Source organism: Neophocaena asiaeorientalis, unplaced genomic scaffold (genome assembly GCF_003031525.2).
Source record: "Neophocaena asiaeorientalis asiaeorientalis breed wild unplaced genomic scaffold, Neophocaena_asiaeorientalis_V1.1 scaffold253, whole genome shotgun sequence".
In the NCBI taxonomy this organism is placed as follows: domain Eukaryota; kingdom Metazoa; phylum Chordata; class Mammalia; order Artiodactyla; family Phocoenidae; genus Neophocaena; species Neophocaena asiaeorientalis.
In genome coordinates this window covers 4970282-4988568 of record NW_020174553.1, presented here as the reverse complement: position 1 = coordinate 4988568, position 18287 = coordinate 4970282, and the positions used below count along the sequence as shown (strand labels likewise).

At 42.9% G+C, this 18287-nt stretch overlaps 1 protein-coding gene and 1 pseudogene across 1 annotated transcript in view; both read left to right on the top strand.

Annotated features, from left to right (window-relative positions):
* The window catches only part of UBE3D (ubiquitin protein ligase E3D), a 154801-nt gene that overhangs the window by 124694 nt on the left and 11820 nt on the right, over window positions 1–18287 (top strand). The gene's annotated exons all lie outside the window — the stretch shown is intronic.
* LOC112407942 (cytosol aminopeptidase-like) overlaps window positions 1–18287 on the top strand; it is a 37752-nt pseudogene that overhangs the window by 13892 nt on the left and 5573 nt on the right.

Here is an 18287-nt window from a genome sequence, read left to right as displayed (position 1 = left end):
CGGGTCTGGCTTTTCTTTATATGCTGTTTTTGCATATGCATGTTTCTACTTAAGAAAGAAATTAGCCTCTTTTCACTGCTTTACCTACTGTGAATTACCAGGTATGCAGGGAAGGTGTAATTAGCCTACAAAGAACATTACAAAGCTTAATTTATGTTTTTACATTTGACTCCAGGCTTCGGCTGCACACAATTTTTTTCTGCATCTCCTCTGTTAATATGGTGAATTACCTGAAATTTTCAAACGTTAAACTTACTCTTGAGTTACTCTCAGTTTGGTCATGATCTGTAGTTTGCTCGTCTTTTGTTTAGGATCTGCATTTACATTCAGAGTTGAGATAGGCTTGTACTTTTCTTCGTTTATACTGTCTTTGTGGGGTTTTTGTGTCAAGGTTTTGATAGGCCCATAAAACGACTTGGAGAGAGAGTTTCTTCTTTTTCTGTTTCTGGAAGACTTTATAATAAGATTGAAATTACCTGTTTGGTAAAACTCATTTGGAAAGCTGGACCTGGTATTTTCCAAGTTAGAAAAATGTTTAACTGCTGACTCAGCAGAAGTAAAGGTTTAGGATGATTCAGGCTTTCTATTTCTTCTTTAATCACTTTCAGTAACTTATATTCTCGAGATTTGTCTGTTTCATCTACATTTTCAGACTTTTGGTGAAAGTTGTTCAGAATATACCTTTTATGCCTGCTACAACTATTATTTAGTTGTTTTTTTTAATTAATTAATTTCGGCTGCGTTGGTCTTCGTTGCTGCGCGCGGGCTTTCTCGAGTTGCAGCGAGCAGGGGCTACTCTTCGTTGGGGTGCGTGGGCTTCTCATTGAGGTGGCTTCTCTTGTTGTGGAGCACGGGCTCTAGGAACGTGGGCTCAGTAGTTGTGGCTCACGGGCTCTAGAGCACAGGCTCAGTAGTTGTGGCGCACGGGCTTCTTAGTTGCCCCGTGGCATGTGGGATCTTCCCAGACCAGGGCTCGAACCTGTGTCCCCGTATTGGCAGGTGGATTCGTAACCACTGCGCCACCAGGGAAGCCCTATTATTTAGTCTTAATCACTAATCTTTCTTCAGCGATGTCCCATCTCATGTTTTGCCTTATCCATTAAATTGCTGATGTCAATTTTTATATTTTGCATTTCCAGAAATAGTTTGTTTCTTTTTCAGATCTTCCCGAAGTTTTGAAAGTCTCATGTTCCCTAGGCATACTTTTGGTACTTCTTTTATTTCTTTAAATGTACTTATTATATGTTCTTCCATAATTAAAATCCCTACAGTTTTGTGGGTCTGGCTCTGTACCTTGTTTCTGCTCAGCTGCTCACGTATTGGGTAACTGTACTGGCAAGCTCGCGCTCTCCTTGGAACTTTATCTGTGGGAGTTCTTTGAGGCCCGGGTGGAAAGTATGTTCCTGCAGAGAGGATTATTTGGGAGGCCCCGTAAACAGGGTGAATTCTAATCCCAAACAGGGTGAATTCTAACGCTGTAGCGTGGACCTGTGATCAAGATTTCTCAGGGGTGCCTTTCCCCCACCCCCCCATGCCAGACTCTGCGTCAAGGCCGAGGCAGGCAAGTAGCCTCACCCACAGTCTGCCTCTAGAACGTGGATATTTTCCCCCAATTTGTTCACTGTGGGGTGGGGCAGGAATCTCCGGCGTCTCTGATCCAACCTTCTATTTTTCCGGGCCCCAGGCTTGTCCTAGGACCCCCAAAATTCTACAGGTTAAAGCTCACACTCCAGTCGAAACCTTCAAGGATAGGCAGAGGCCTCTGGGAAACTCTTTCTTCTGCCCTGGCTTACCAAGAGGTGCAGGATTCTTTTCCCACCAGAGGGTTCAATTATTCTCCTGACAATTTAGCTGTGGGCTTTAAAGATTTAAAAAATATTTATTCAGCATTGTTAGTCTTTTATATTGAGAGGGCTTCTTCCGACATCAAGTCTACCATATTGGAAGAAATGGGAGTTCGATCTTTTGTTTTCCTAAAAGACAAATAAATGTTTTAAAGTTGTAAACCCTATGTAGTAACTTCTTGAGAAGTTACACTCATAGGTCAACCTAATTTTCTAGATCACAGCCCAAAGCAGGGAAATATGTTAAAAGTAGCAGTAGCTACCATTTTGAGTCTTTTGAGAATGCAAAGGACTCCGTGCTAAGTGCCTTACAGGGTTGATCTCATTTAATCCACCATCACCATTCTATGAGAGAAGTACTGTCATTCACATGGTAAAGAGGATCACCTATGCTTAGAGGTTCCCGCGACTTGCCTGAGGCCACAGAACTAATAGGTAATTCATAACATTGACTTTGGATCATCAGGCAAAGGTTAAATTGTGCCTGATGAAATCTTTTTAGGCTTGGTGCATTGCTGTTTTCAAGGGCAGCAAAATGTGTAATATATCTTAAATTGTGTTGCTGCAGACCAGCACGCTGTTACCATGCTGAACAGAGAAGCTTATCAAAGGAGTACTGCAGGCAATTCACCTTGCCTTCTTAACTACTCTGCCTCCTCTGGGAAAAATTACTCTTAGAATTCCTCCTAAGGGTTTTCTGGATATCCCCAAAATGCATCTGTCAGCCTGGATGAGAAGGGAAAACTTTGGCGAAGGACTTTAGAGATTAGTTGCTAGACGCGGATCCCCTTTGTTCCATAATTCATCCCAGAACACTTCTCTCCCATGACTCCAGCCAACCGTGTGGTATTTGGTTATAGTGTTAATATATAGTAGTTCTCTCTGTGAGTATGTTTTTTAAAAAAATTTATATACTTGTTTTTTTAGCAGTGGAGCCTTAATGTTAGGAATCAGACTTGGAAAATGAGACTTTTCTTAGTAATTTCATATGGTGATGTTTGAAGTACTCTCTTCTCAGATAGTGAATGTTTATAGTGAACTTTTGTGTGTGAGACGTTGCTTCCTGTTTGCCATTTTGGGGATAGACGTTGAAACTACAGTGTCTGCTTGTTCTTCTCAGGCAAGTTTTCTCTCTCCTAAAGTAATCAGTCGATTGATTCCCTTACAAGTAACCAACCTTTATCAGTCCAAGAAAATCAAGGGAAAAGATTCCTGGCAAGACACTCTGCCCAAATCCAGAAGAATGGTTTCCCTGGGGTTTTGACTCCCTCTGTGCCAGGCTAGTCATTGAGACCCGTGCTGCTGCTTCTGGGACCTCCACTCAGGACCTTGACCTTAGATTCATCTGCCCTCCTAGATCCTGACACTTGTACAGCCAGGAACTATATGAAGAGCAGGAGTCGCCACCATTTTGGAACTTAACCCACCCCCTCCCCTGACTTACATCTTAAGAATTCTACTTTCTCCTTGTGGGGCTGCCCACTCCCCTGGCCTCTGGAAGCGTGAGCCTCAAGGGGGAGTAAGGAAGGTCCAGAGTCATGCTCACTAGGGTCTCTCTGCTCTGTCTATGCATGAGGGAAGTCGAGGAGAGTGAAAACTGTCTTATAATTCTTTCACGAATGAATCCATAGCAGCAAAGAAGACAGTGCACTGGTTTATATCTTGTTACACCCAACCTTATGCTTCCGTGGACCTTCAGCTAAGCTAAACTAGGAATCTGTTCTGGAAGATGCTTCGGTCTTCTTTTGAACTTCTTCATCACATAAACTCAGGTGTGTTTCTTAATACCTGATGCCATCATTTTCTCATTTGTAAAGTGACTTTTAAAAACCTTGTAACCATAGCAGTTCAGTCATGCATATAACCAGCAGAAAAAGTTTGGATTTGTGGAGGGTTTGTTGTTATCTTAAGGATGCTACATTAAAAGCCTTTAAGGTATATTAATGTGAGGACTAGAACATCATTACCTGCTTAGATATCAGTAAAATTTCTGCAGTAATGTCTGAATACTTTATGAGCTTTGCTGTATTTCATAATTAAATAAGATATCAAATACTACATATTTAAGACACGGAATCTCGGAAATGATAGGACTTAGGAGTCGAGATGCATTTTTAAGCATGGGCTTAGAAATCAGACAGGTGTGTTGTGAAAGTTCAACCCCTCCACATGCTGACTATAGGACCCCCCTTAGCCTCTGTCTCTTCATCTATATATTAATAGTATTACTTTATGGGTATTGTAATTAGAAAGTCAATGAGTATATGAGAAGTACTTGGAAAAAAATAAATGCTGAATAAATGGTTGTTACGTTTATCCCTGGGACTATTCCCTCTGTTTCTAATTCTACACATCGACTTCTGTTACTCTCGGAGACGCGGCCCCTTATCTCCCAGCCCAGTGCTCTGTTGTCTGTACCACTCTGGTTCAACAAGCCACGTTATAAACCTGATATTAGGTACTGTAAAGGATCCCACAGAAGACAATAAGATTAACTCCTGCGTTTTCATCACTTCCTGCTCTGGCTGCTGTCACTTAGTATGACAGCTGCTTAAATGTACTTCCAAGGTTTCCAGTGAGATGATAAATTCCTTGAAAACAGGAACATCATCTTATACTTGTATGATATAATTCACAATGCCCGGAACATTGCTGGGTGTCTGCCCAGCTATTCAATGAGAGAATAGCTTTCAAAATTCTAATTCTAGGGGAGGGGCCATATGGAGTAGTAGAAATGGTTAGACTTGGGGAGAATGGGAGAGAGAGAGTGAACCAGCTGATTGCTAAGTACCCCTCCAACCCCAGGCTCTGCCAACCTTCATCAACACATGAAGTCAGGGGGTAAAACCAGAAGAAGAGAAACATCAAACCTCAAATATAAAAACGTCTTCCGGGTGGTCAGTTTTCAGTATGATACTTATTTTTGAAGTCGTATATTTGTACTCGAATATCGTAGAAACTCACACAGGCCCAGACCGTGATCCTGGTGTTTATAACTGAATCTTTAAGAGTGATTGCTTGCCACAATATTCCTGCTAGCTGCTGCTAATGTTATAACTGTTTTGTTGTGATCTCCTGTAATCTGCTCTTGCCCTATTATAGCTTAAGGTTAATGCAACACAAACAACATTATCTAGACTTGTGTCTTAGGGGCATGAAGTTCTAATTTGGGGTGAAAATGACCAAATATATTGCTTTCTAAACGTTATTGCTTTTTACTAGCTCTCATTTTTCCCCATCCATAATTCAAGTTAATGAACGTGCTATAAAACTTAAAACTTCTTGGTTGTAAATATATGCCCTCAACTCTTTATTGTCTGAGAAAAATGGAGGGGAGAGCATTTCTCTGGTGATAAAAAAAGAAAAAGGTGGACAATCCCTCAGGGATTCTGATGCATCTATAGCAGCACCTAGGCCTTTGGGACGCAGATCAGCCTGTGAGATGCCAGAGAAACAGAAAAAGTAATTTCCATTATCCTCTCAGAACGAGAAAAGGTGGACTCAGGCTCTTTTTTTCTAGCCACTTGCAATGCCTGGCCCTTATTTTCTTGCCACCGGCGGGAACTCATGAAGATGTTGAGAAGGCAAGAGGTATCTATCATCTTGATTGTTAAACATGAGAGTAAAAGAACAGCAACAGAGACAGTCAGGAGAAGGGGCGCTCTTGGCGGAATGCTGTAAATTATTATGGACAGGAACTCACACCTTCGCTGAGATTTTATAGGCGTGCTGTAACAGTGGTTTTCAGTCTCCCTACTCCCAGCAGCAGAAGGCTTTCTTTCAGCAAACTGAGCAGAACATGAATTTCGAAAGAAGGTAGGAGGTAAAGCCACACTGCTTGACGCCAAGGTGGACGGCGGAGTCTGCTCTGCCAGCCAGCTTCTCCCTACCCCTCCCGCACCCCCCAGGTCCGCACTGGAAGCACCCTACCTGCAGAGCGTGGAAACACTGGGCTCACCACTCTCTTCTCTGCCCAGTCCACTCGCTTAACTTTGTTTTGCTCGCTGGCACCTTTGAGAGCGTGTTAAAGCTTCTTACCCTATTCCTAGAAAAATGTCCATCCACGTATAATTCTGCCTGCAATTTCAGGGCATTCACGGACCACTCCACCACCATCACTGGGCACTTAAAGTAAATCCCACCAGTCCAGACTTATCCAGTCAGACTGCATCTTTTTCATGCTAAGTGAAGACAATAGCAACAAACAAACAAGACAAAATATGATAACCTCAACCACCTAAACACACTACACCCAAATCATTTGAAATTCTGTTTGGAATGAAACTGTAAGAAACCTAGTCTAGTTGTAGGTCTGCAGCGATGAGCTGGGTTGCCTTCAACACATCTTATAAGACTTCTTTGGGCCTCAGTTTCTTTAGCTCTAAAAGGATGGGGTTTGACTGAATGATTTTTGAGATCTCTTCCAGCTCTAGTGTTCTATAATTCTGTGAGCCAAATTGAGGCGAACACATGAAATCGATAGGCCTCTCCGCAAGCAAGCATCAGTTTCTGTTGTTAAGTTTGGATCATTAAGTCCCTTATTATTATTATTATTTTTAGTCCAGTTATCTCTGTGTCCTTCTGTACCTCTTCTGTCATCTCCATCACAAACAAAAAGAAAATTGATTTATTTTCTTCCCTTTTTTTTTTTCTTTTTTCTTTTTTTTTTTTTCTGCTGTACGCGGGCCTCTCACTGTTGTGGCCTCTCCCGTTGCGGAGCACAGGCTCCGGACGCGCAGGCTCAGCGGCCATGGCTCACGGGCCCGGCCGCTCCGCGGCATGTGGGATCTTCCCGGACTGGGGCACGAACCCGCGTCCCCTGCGTCGGCAGGCGGACTCTCAACCACTGCACCACCAGGGAAGCCCCCTCTTCCTTTTCTTTGACTCATTTAAAGTGGTCAGCTACTTCCCTGAGTTAAGCTATCTCTCAATAAGTTTGGGCTAGATAGAGGAAAAGATCGTGGTGAAAGGGAGGGGTCAGTGACTGGGATGCTGATGCAGAAGGGCATTCGTGGAGATAATGAGTAATTGGGGTACGTAGGTGCCCAACTCAGAGAAGTGGGGCAGGGCTAGGATGAGGTAGACCCTAATTTTCAACCTGTCTACTCTGCCTCCTTGAAATTAGCCCTGTCATTCTCCTTCTGAGAAAAAAAGAATGCCTTGATTGAGGGCTGTCATGTCTGCCCTGCTGTAAACTCCAGTCATAATGATGCTGCTAAAACTGTAATGTATGGAGCATCGACTTTGCGACAGGCACAGTAATAGAAGCCTTGTGCATTTTATCTCAGTCAATCCTAAGAACCACTCTTTGGAAACTGGTGCAGTTGGTCCTGTTTTTCACAGGAGGAAACTGAGGCTCAGAGAGGCTAAGTCAAAGCCAGACAAGCAGCAAACCACAGAGCAAGACTCCAAGGCCTGGTTGCCTTTCTCCCACTGTGGTCCAAGCCCACTGGGCTGCCAGTTATTAACTAGTGAAACAGTCATGGGTTTTACAGAGTGCTGTAAAACCACATCTGCCTCAGTGAATCTGCCTGCAGGCAGGTTTATTATTACCGTGCCACCTCATTCTCTGCAAGTACATACAACTTATGAGATAATTTTTGAAGTGAGCGACTTGCCTAGAATAGAGGATAACCGTCGACATGCTTTTCAGGATAAAAAAGATTTATTTTTGTTCTTTTGCTTTTTAAAAATTCATCACTCTGCCTGGCACCTTGGAGGAGCCCAGTGAACATGGGGAACAGAGACGACATGGATGTGTGCATGAATGAGAAGCAGGTCATTCTCCAAAGTTTAAATGAACTGATTTTGCATTGGTGAATCCAGAAAGCAAAACTTTGGCATTCTACAGAGGCATGGCTTTATTGTCTATATTGCAGGAACAAAGTATCATCTAACTTTGCACGTAACCCGCTAAAGCTCTTGATAGGTTTTTTTTATATTCCATTTCCTAAATCTCTTTGTGCAGTTACAAGTAAAGTATTGCACCACTTTCACTGGAAAAAGGACTAATTTCACATTGTAATGATTGCACCTGCTCTGTGACAAAAACCTTGACTTTTTCTAAAAAGCCTTTTTCCAACTTAATAGCGCAAGGAAGGAGACTGTCCCTAGGGGAACCGTGACACAACTTTAAAATTTACTCGTTCTACAGTTGTCCTTCAGCTCTGAAATGGGGGCAAAATAAGGATGAAGGTGGAAGGAAAAACCATAGAATAACTGAAGGTTATTAATAGCTCGAAGGTCATTAATGACACTGAGGGGGTAAAAATGATAAAGCGAACACAGAAAATCATCTTCTGTGAAAAATGAAATAGGATTGCTCTGAGCAAGAAGAAAGTAAGGGGGAGAAAAATGACAGAGGAAAGCTTTTTAGTGCGTTTGGGGGGGGCGGGGAGGAAAGACTGTACGAAATGAGTAACTCTGAATTGGAGCCAAAGAATGGGTTCTAGCCCTTACCAGAACTTCAGAGCACATCCCTTTAAAGACAGGTAAAAATACAACAACATGGTGAATATAACAAAAACGAGGCAGACTCACAGATAAAGAGAACAAACTAGTGGTTACCAGTGGCGGGAGGGGCGATATAGGGGGAGGGGATTAACAGGTACAAACTATTCTGTATAAAATAAGCTACACGGATATATTTACAACACAGGGAATATAGCCAATATTTTATAATAACTATAAATGGGATATAGCCTTTAAAAATTGTGAGTATATTGTACACCTGCAACTTTCATAATATTGTACATCACCTATACTTCAATTAAAAAAAAAAAAGAAAAAAGGTAAGTTGATAAGACCACAGAGTTAGCAGAGAAGCCTGGTGTCCTAGAGACAGTTTGTCCGTGCCCCAGGAAGAAAGTCCACCGTCAGTTAGTCTGAACACAAGTGCCTGATGGTCAGGAGACACAGCATTAGCCAGGGAGAAGCTGCTGGTACAGGAAGCAGGTTGAGCCTTTCTGAGGGATGACAGGACAAAGCTTTAGATGAGGTGCGTTTCAGCCCCTCTGATGAGCTTTCCTGAGATCACACAGTACTTGCGAATGTCATGGTTCCCCTTCTTGCTACTGTCTACCTCTTTTCTCTACCTTCTTCATCCTCACTGGGAAAGGCATTCATTATTTAGAAGGCAGTAGCACTAGTGAAATGCACATAACTCACGTTGTTTTTGGAAAGTCTGAATGGTCGAGTTTAAATAGAAGTCTCAAAAGAAATAAAATGTCCCACATGGGGGCCGTATGCGGAGTTTAAAAGGTTTCTGTGTGAAATGCTGTAACCTTTAGCCTCTGTGCTTCTGTACTGCCTAGCTCAGACTCTGGATCGGTGTGCTGGTTTATGATGATCGGTTTTATTTTCATATTGGAAATAAAACAACAAAACCCAGTGGCTGCCTGAAATGCTTGAGCTCTGGTTATTCAACGTAGGAGCAGTATTCTGGTAATGGGGCTTTTTGCTGTGTCCCCAAATACTGCACTTCCAAGCCTCATTCTGGTCCTGTTACCATGGAGGGAGATGATTGGCGAGTACCGTGAACCAACGATTAAGTCTTGCATTGAGATGAAAAATGAAGAGATTGTGTCACAAAACCCATTCAGTGTCCACTGTGGTTCCTTTGCCAAAGGCTCTTGCTGTGACCTACTTCTGCAGGTAAGAAAAATGATTTTGCCATCCTTCTATGACATGGCTATGGTGAACTGTTCCCAAGTGCCTTGGTGTAGGTGGCCTTGTGCGGATAAGCATTAATTATTTTAAGACCGCTGATGCATCACCTCGGGTGTCTATATTTGTCTTCTAAGAGTGCATCATCACTAATTATAGGTGATCTTGTGGGATTAGATCTTTTGAGTTAGACGAGGATGACACAAAATGTGCATGGAAAGCAAACCCATGTAAACTTGGTGAGCCACGATCATTGTTTTTTGTTTGTCTGTCATAATTTTATTGGAGTAGAGTTGATTTACAATGTTGTATTAGTTTCTTCTGTACAGCAAAGTGAATCAGTTATACATATACATATATCCACTCTGTTTTAGATTCTTTTCCCATATAGGTCATTACAGAGTATGGAGAAGGGTTCCCTGTGCTATACAGTAGGGCCTCATGGTCATTGTTAAGACCCAGACGGTGCCTCAATGTTCAGAATCACACTTGGAACATCTTCACCTTGTCAATGTCACCACCCGACTAAGTTTTTACATTTTAAATCACTTGATGATTGAGGTTGTCTTTAAGTTTGTGTTTTCATCATGAAAATGGTTATCACCCCATTCTAATTCTTAGATTCTTACGTTACCCCAACAAGCAACTTTTGTAGGAAACAAAATCACCACGGAATCCCCAGGCCCCTACCTTCTGATAGTTACCTCTTCACAGAGCTGGGAAGGGCAATGAGGGTCTCTGCCCCTCGGTCTCAACCTTGAGGCTGTGAAGCAGTGCTGGGCAAAGCTGTAAGCAATGTTTTCTAAGCCAAGTCCCATTTGGGCCAGGGTGAGGCTTTGCCCAGTAGCGTGGAAGTGTTAGAGTTGAAAATATCAAAATTCCCACTCTGTTTTTAGCTCCATCCTATTAAACATTTTTTTTTTGACACCTCCATAGAAAAGAACTTAGCCTGGAATCTAGTTACGTAACTCATTAATTCAATCATTTATTCATTTCAGCCAACAAATATTTATTGAAAGCCTCCTGTGTGCAAGACCCCATGGAGGGATAGACAGAAATTTAGATAAGACATTACTATCCCACATTGCAGGTTTGCCTTTTATGGGGTGGAGGGTGGGTGGATAAAAATGGTTTTTACTGGGAAAACGAAAACACCAAGTTTGTCCCTGTGCATGGGCAAGGGCTGTTGAACATTCCATGGAGCTGTGTTGCATGCAAGGTTTGGGAATTAAAAATCACTGGGGCCTCTTTTGTGAATCCCACCCTACGAAGTAGCTCCCTGGAATCAGCAGTTCAAGTATTGAATGGATGGTGGTAAAGCTGGAGTATTTGAATATGTCAGAGATGGTGGCCAAAGTGTAAAGGTGCCTTTCTTGTCCACCACCTACCACGTCTAAAACTCTCTTTAGATGTGCGTCTAAAACACATCCAATTTCACTCCCCTGCTGGGCAGCAGATGTGCCCACAGGAACCAGGGCTCAGTGTGAGGCTGTCAGGTTTCCAAAAGAATTTGGCTAATGGGCTTCATTGCTCAGAGAGCTCGCCTCCTGGAGAATCAATGCGAAGGTTAGAGACAAGCACAGAACTTCAGGCTTCTGAGAGTGAGTGAGGGATACAGTCCTTGAGGGCAGTTTTTCCAACTTGGGAGTTCTCGTTCGCCCGGCCAGAAGTCGAAGCAGCTACTTCCTCCTGCATAAAGGGAAGGGAAGTAGACGTGCATGCTTCTGTTAAAAGTCAGTTAATTCAAACTTGAGGGAAAAGTTCTTGGTCTGGGAGAAGGCCAGAATGTTGAAGGAGCTCTGCAGCATCTCCACCAGAGGCATTTCTGAGTAATCTGTCTCTTGATTGGCTTAGGTGTACAGGTAATGGCACAGCCGACTCAGGGCTGCCTCCAGGCTTTAGTGTAAAATGTATTCTGGGTGCTACTGTAAGCAGTAGGGAATGAAACTCACTGGCACGAAGGCTAATTGTATACAGTTCAGACTCCCCCCGAGGGAAAAAATGTTTTTGAAATTCAACTTTAGTAACCTGAGTCATGAGCTACTTGTTTTCTACAAACATCGGAGGTAACAGCACCCGTACCATAAACTAGTTTACGGCATAGCACTTCCGGATCCATTTCTTTTTCCACTTAAGCACAACTTTTTACTTTGTACCAGCAATTTCCTGAGATTCAGGGAGAACCGTGGAAATCAGCTGCCAGCTTGTTACTGTGACCTGTGCGATGGCGGGAAGCCCTCACCCAGCCCCACGCCTGGCTCGCCCTGCGGCTGCGTCCCGTGACGTTCGTGAGCTCAGAAGCATGGGCGGGAAGAGCGTGGAGTCTGGGTTGGGTGATTAGATGCTGAGGCTGAAGGGGGCCAGGCGGGCTCCCTGACCCCCACTGTTTTTATCACCCAGGGCTGTCTGTGCAAAACCATATCAACATTTCCCTGAGGCCCAAACGTAATTCCTTCAGGAAGTTTTAAGTGGAGTAGCCCACGGTGTGAGTTTTACCAGTGGGAGAGGGGAGATAGGAAGGGTGTGTTTGAAGGGAGAGTTGTGGAGAGGACTGCCCATACTCCGTCCATCTTTCCCCCGGTATAATTTTTTTGGACGTTTTTATATCAAGTTTTAATTTTTTTTCTCCCCCCTTCTGTGGTACGGGACGGCCAGATTGGGCTGGAGTCGGTCATTTCCCTTTCCCCAGGTCAGTTAGGCTCTAATAACGCCCAGCCGGTTAGATTCTGGTTAACTAGTTGTCCCCCACCCCCCCGCCCCCCGAGGGCAAACCTTGTTAAGAGCAGAGGACTCTGGCATATTTCAAAATGGTTCCTTTTCCCCTCCCCTCTCTGGAAGCTCAAGGGGATTCTTCTCCCGTATTTACTGTGAGAACCTGGGTCGAGCCTCTGGAGGTAAATCTCACACAACTGTGGGACCCATCATAACTGGATCCCCTTGCAGTTTTTCACTCTCAGACCGGTGCACACTGAGCCTCCAGCGGTTTGTCAATTACAGCCCAGGTTTCCTACCTTGGCTGTGGCTCCCTCTAGTAAACCTCTCCTCCAGTAAGCCTTGAATCCCCGCCTTGTCCTGTCTCTCCAGTCTCGGTTTGCCCTGTGTCCTCCTCTCCCTTACGGATCCAAGAGCTGTTGATTCTTCAGTCTGTTCAGCTTTTTACTTGTTAGGATGGAATGGCAACTTCCAAGCTCCTTACATGCGGAACTGGAAGTTTGCCCAAGATTTTAAACTTTCAATCAACATTAACTGAGCATGATTTGGATGTTGAAATGTGTTTTTTGAGCAGTTGAACTCACAGAATTGAAATGTGAAATTTTTTTTCCCCCAGTCTCGTCCTTCACCTATATTTTGGGGTGAGGAGAGAGGTTATTGAGCTCTTTTTTGTTTCTTTTTTTTTTTTTTTTTTTTTTTTGGCGGTCCGTGGGCCTCTCACTGTTGTGGCCCCTCCCGTTGCGGAGCACAGGCTCCGGACGCGCAGGCTCAGCGGCCATGGCTCACGGGCCCAGCCGCTCTGCGGCATGTGGGATCTTCCTGGACCGGGGCACGAACCCGTGTCCCCTGCATCGGCAGGCGGACTCTCAGCCACTGCGCCACCAGGGAAGCCCCTCTTTTTTGTTTCTTTCTTTTGCTAATAATTAACATTCAATAGGATGTTCAGATTTTAGTTGTTCAGTTTGATGAGTTTTGACAACTGTATATACACTAGGTTTCTCAGCCTTGGCACAGTTGATATTTTGGAATAGATAATTCTTTCTTGTAGGGAGCTGTCTGTTAATCCGTGACCTCTAGTCACTAAATGCCAGTAGCATCCCCTCCTGGGGGGTGACAATCAAAAGTGTCTGCAGGCATTGCCACATGTCCCCTGGGTAGCAAAACCACCCGTGGTTGAGAACCACTGCTGTACATACACCCATGTAACTACCATCCAGAAAGAAGGTATAGATCATATCCATTCCTCCAGAAAGTTCCCTTCAGGCCTTTTTATTAATCCTCCCTCCCCCGAAACCAGTGTCTCTCATTTCTATCATCATAGATCCATTTTGCCTATATTTGGACTTTGTATAAATTAAATCGTGTAGTGTATACTCTTTTTTTTGGGTCTAGTCTCTTTTACTTAACATGATGTGTTTGCAGTTTCTCCACATTATTGCATTTGTCAGTGGTTCACTCTTCTTTTTATTGTACAACAGTGGTCCATTGAATGAAAAAACCACAATTTGTTAATACATTCTGCTCTTGATGGATACCTGGGCTGTTTCTGATTGAGGGCTGTCTTGATAAGGTTGCTGTGAACAGTCTGATAAAGGCTCTTTGTGGACATGTTTTCAATTTCTCTCAGTAGATATCTAGGAATGGAATTGCCGGGTTGTAGGGTAAACGTGCGTTTAACTTTTAAGAAACCGCCAGACGCTTCTGCAAAGTGGTTATGCCATTTTACACTCCCAGCAGCTGTGTACGAGCATTGCTGTTGTTCCGTATCATCATCAATGGCGTCATCATTTGGTGTTGCCAGTGGTTTTTATTTTAGCTCTTCTGGTGGGCATCTCATTATGATTTTTATTTGCATCTCCCTGGTGCTTTTTGGTTATTTACATTCTTTTGTGAAGTGTCTGTTGTGAGACTTTTTATGGTTGATTTGGAGGAGTCCCCATTACACTCCCCCCAGACCCCACCGCCGATAATAGGTTCAGGTTTTACAGGAACCTGCTGCTGCTGCTGAGGGGCTGGGAAACATTTTGCCATCTGAATAAGTTTGCTCTAAATTATCAAAATTACTGTGAAGCGTGCCCTTCCATTTTTTCATTTTTTTTCTCTGTTCCAGACATACTGTGAGGGTTATAGGGTATTTTCCTTTAGTGAGGGCAGAAATACTGTTCCTAATTAGCCAGACAAGTGACTTTTATTGTCTTTGGGACGGACTTCCAGTGCTCAGACTCCACGGAGTGACCGTTCCCCCCCACCCCCTCATTCTTCCACAGCTTTGACAAACAAATTAACAGCAGGGACCTGTCCATGCAAGGCAGTGAGTCACCTTTATTATTCCATGCCCAAGGGACCTCCTTGATCAGCCTTTTTCTGGAAGCATTTTTCTTTTACTCATACAGGAAGGTCTTTACCTAGTTAAAAAAAAATAAAATTAAGTTCTCTATCTAGAAAGATTCCTTTTTCCATCTAAGTTCTGATAACAGAACTTAACTATTTCCTTTCAGTTCCAGTGGAAAAGGAAGGGACTCATGATCTTTCTTTGGTTTCAGTTTCTCTCTCTGTTGCTAAGGTGGTATTTTTCTAACCTGTCCTCCTTAGGTAACCAGACAAAAAGGTTCATCTCTGAGTAGTTGAGGACCTGGTTTCTGAATAGGGTCTGAATGCACTTTGAAAAGGGAACATGGTGGCCCCCAGAGGTGGGTAGCGGGTATATATGTGTACACGTGAGGTAACGTGTCCAAGGAACTTTGGAAGCAGTAAGGCGCTCAAGTTCTTATCTCCAAATACCATTCCTCACTGAAGGACCTAGGCTTCTCCGGAGAATGGCTGATTCCATGTCTGGGATAAGATGAGGCTGAGTCCCATCCTACCAGAAAGCAAACCAATCAACCAACCCAACCAACAAACAAAAAAACAATATAAACTATTAAGATCATGTCCTCAGGACTTAGGCTCTGAGTTGAAGAGATTCTCGCTGACAAAGATGGGATGATGTGAGCATTAATACAAATAAAGACTGTAGTAGATTAAAGCATATCAGATGTATTTTAAATCCACGAGTTTATAGTGACGCTAAAAACACAAAAAACACTCACCACATTCCAGTCTATGGAAAACCCGGCAGACAAAAGATCTGATTTCTTCAAAACATAAAAATCAAAGGGAGAAAAAAGAGGAGAAACTTATGATTTAAAAGAAACTTAAAAGACATATGAATCCATTGTAACACTACTTAGACATGTTTCGATTCTGATTTGAACAAACACCAGCTGTTCAAAAATTTTATGAGCTAGTTGGGGAAACTTGATCGCTGAATGGATATTTAATTATGTTAAGGAATTATTATTAATGTTTTAGATGTGGTCATGGCATTGCGGTTTTATTTTTATCCCAGTCCTTCTCTTTCAGAGACACACACTGAATTATATACAAAACAATAGGTCTGGGATTTGCTTCAAAAGAGTTCTGTGGCAGGGCTTTGGATGAAACAAAATGGCCATGAGTTGGTAATTATTGTTTCTGGGTAATATTTGTGATTTTATTATACTATTCTGTTGACTAGAAAATATGTTAATATTTGAAATCTTTTATAAATTAAAAACAAACAAAAAACAGCCAAGTGCCCTGCAGATTACTGGTGTCGTGGATTAACCGGCAGAAGTTTGAACAGGGAGAGGTGACCGCTGGGGGTGATGGGACTTGAGTGAGGAGCCCTGTCTTTTTTTATTAATTGAAGTAAAATTGACTTACAATATTATATTAGTTTCAGGCATACAACATAGTGATTCAATATTTTTTGTACATTACAAAGAGGTGCCCTGTCTTGATGGGTTTGTTCATAAGTTTGTCAAAATGAAAAGATAGTAACTGGCTGATGTAACCAGTCCCCAACATTCTTCTCTCCACATTTGCTTCATACTAATGTTATGAACCAAGGGTTCTCGAGAAAAGGAGTGAGATCGTGTACGCTTATCTCATATGGGGTCTTGGTTGTCCCCAAACCCTTACTGAGGGACCCCCAACTGGGCCCACTCTCCTTTTCCATTCATTTCTCATACTTGAGAAAGATGACCTCAAAGAAAATTCGGGGGAATTTTAAAAAATACATTTTTTCTTTTCAAAGAAATTTTTTTTACCCCTAAACCAGTAGAAAATAGAGAACATTTTTCAAGTGTTTATAGGTCTTGTCTTTAAAAATACCAAATGGACTAGTTCTGAGAACACAGCAGACTCTGTGGAATACTTGTTTACGCTCACCACCTTTTAGCAGTTTAGGTGAGTTAAAGACACCTGAAACAATATATGAGTTTCAAAATTTTCTCCACTTCCCATCAGAATGTAGTACGTTATTTTCTCATGGCTTCCCAGTCCTTCCTCTCCTCAGATCAAAATTGTCTCTGGGTCTCATCTCAGAACTTCTGTAATCCTGAAAAAATTATTTCGCACTTTGTCGTAAAAGACCCGTAGATATTTGATGTTCGTTTTGCAGCTCAGTGAGTCACGATGCTCAGACCCCATTTAGGTAGGGGGAGGGAGGCTTTTGGCTGAATAAGCTTTCCTCATCCTCCGTGTGGGGAAGAGAGGACCTCCTTGGGGCCAGTCACAGACATCACAGTATCTCCTACCATCCTTGACCCACCAGAGGAAGAGGGAAGCCCCGTCTTACAGATGAAGAAACTCAGGCACGGAGGTTGGGTAACCTGACTGTGTTGCCTCTGGAAATTACATACAGTCTTTCTCCTAAAGCCAGGAAGCCTCTTTCAGCTATAAATTGTGCCAGCTGTTACTTGATTGAAGTATGCTGAAGTATGCAAGTTCTTCAGGCAATCTGTGATACCATCTCATAGAACATGCATTTCTGTGGGAAGCTGGCATGGTGAACTCGTAGTGAACTCTGAAGGCCAGCATTTGAAGGCAGTTAGCTGATTTTAAAGGTTACTGGTATTTCCCAACAAAATATAGTTCAGCATTCGTCATCTCCAAGTAGTCAATGCCCCAGAAGCCAGGAAAGTCCAGTCCACGTTGTAATACACTAATGATGAGTGGTTATAAGTCGTGTTTAGGTCCATCCATTCACTCCCGCTGCTTTACAGAGTGCCTCGATGAATAATCAGTCAGACTCTTCTTTCTAGTTAACGTTATAAATCGGATATTTTGGGGAGAAGCCTAATTATTGGTAAATTCAGCCAGATGGTTTCATGTAGTAAAGACCCATGGCTTAGTCAATAATCCTGGGTTCAGAACTGAATTTCTATGGAATGAATTATGTCTCTAACCAAGGATGTGCTGGTTTGAACCACTTGGAGTGCTTTCCGTTACACACACCCTCTCTACACAATCCTGTCAGTGGCCTCTGGGCTCGGAGTTATTTTTCTAGTAGCTGGTGATATTTTACACTAAGCCATCTACATTCTTCCGTGTGCAGACATCATAGGTTTGCAGTTTTTTCTTCAGACGTAATGTGTGCAATGTCAGTCCCTGTCCCTGGTAGATACTATTGTCATAGGATAGTATAAGCGAGAGAAAGCCTTATGTAAGCCTTGGAGGTTTTTTATACACAATCAGCCAATTGTGCCTCTTCCTTTAAAAATAATTAAAGAAGCATGAATTTATTCATGAACAGCATCTGTAGCAATATTTAAAATACATAAAACATTAACGTCTAGTTATAATAATAATAATCGTCTCTTTCAGTTTTTGAGGATCTTGTCCATTGCAGGGCCTGCCAGGCCATTGATGTCCTTTGCCACTAGTCCCCACGGCCACCGGTGGGCAGAACTGGAGGGAGAGGAGGCTCTCAGCTTGGAGGAGTCAGGGAAGGGATTCAGTCTCATCTTTCCCTTGGTCTGAATCTTTGCTCTCTGTACAGAGTACCACCTTCTCACACCAATCTGTCTTTACTTCTCAGCTTCATATACTCTATCTCCAGCTTTCCACATCTGTTAGACTTCACCAGTCTGCACTCTCCTCGTGTCCACCTAATTTCCTCTGGCTTCTCGTGGAGCTTAGAATGGCAGGTGTAAAACTTACCACTTTGAACCCTGGGAGCCCTTGATGAGTATGTACCCTTTT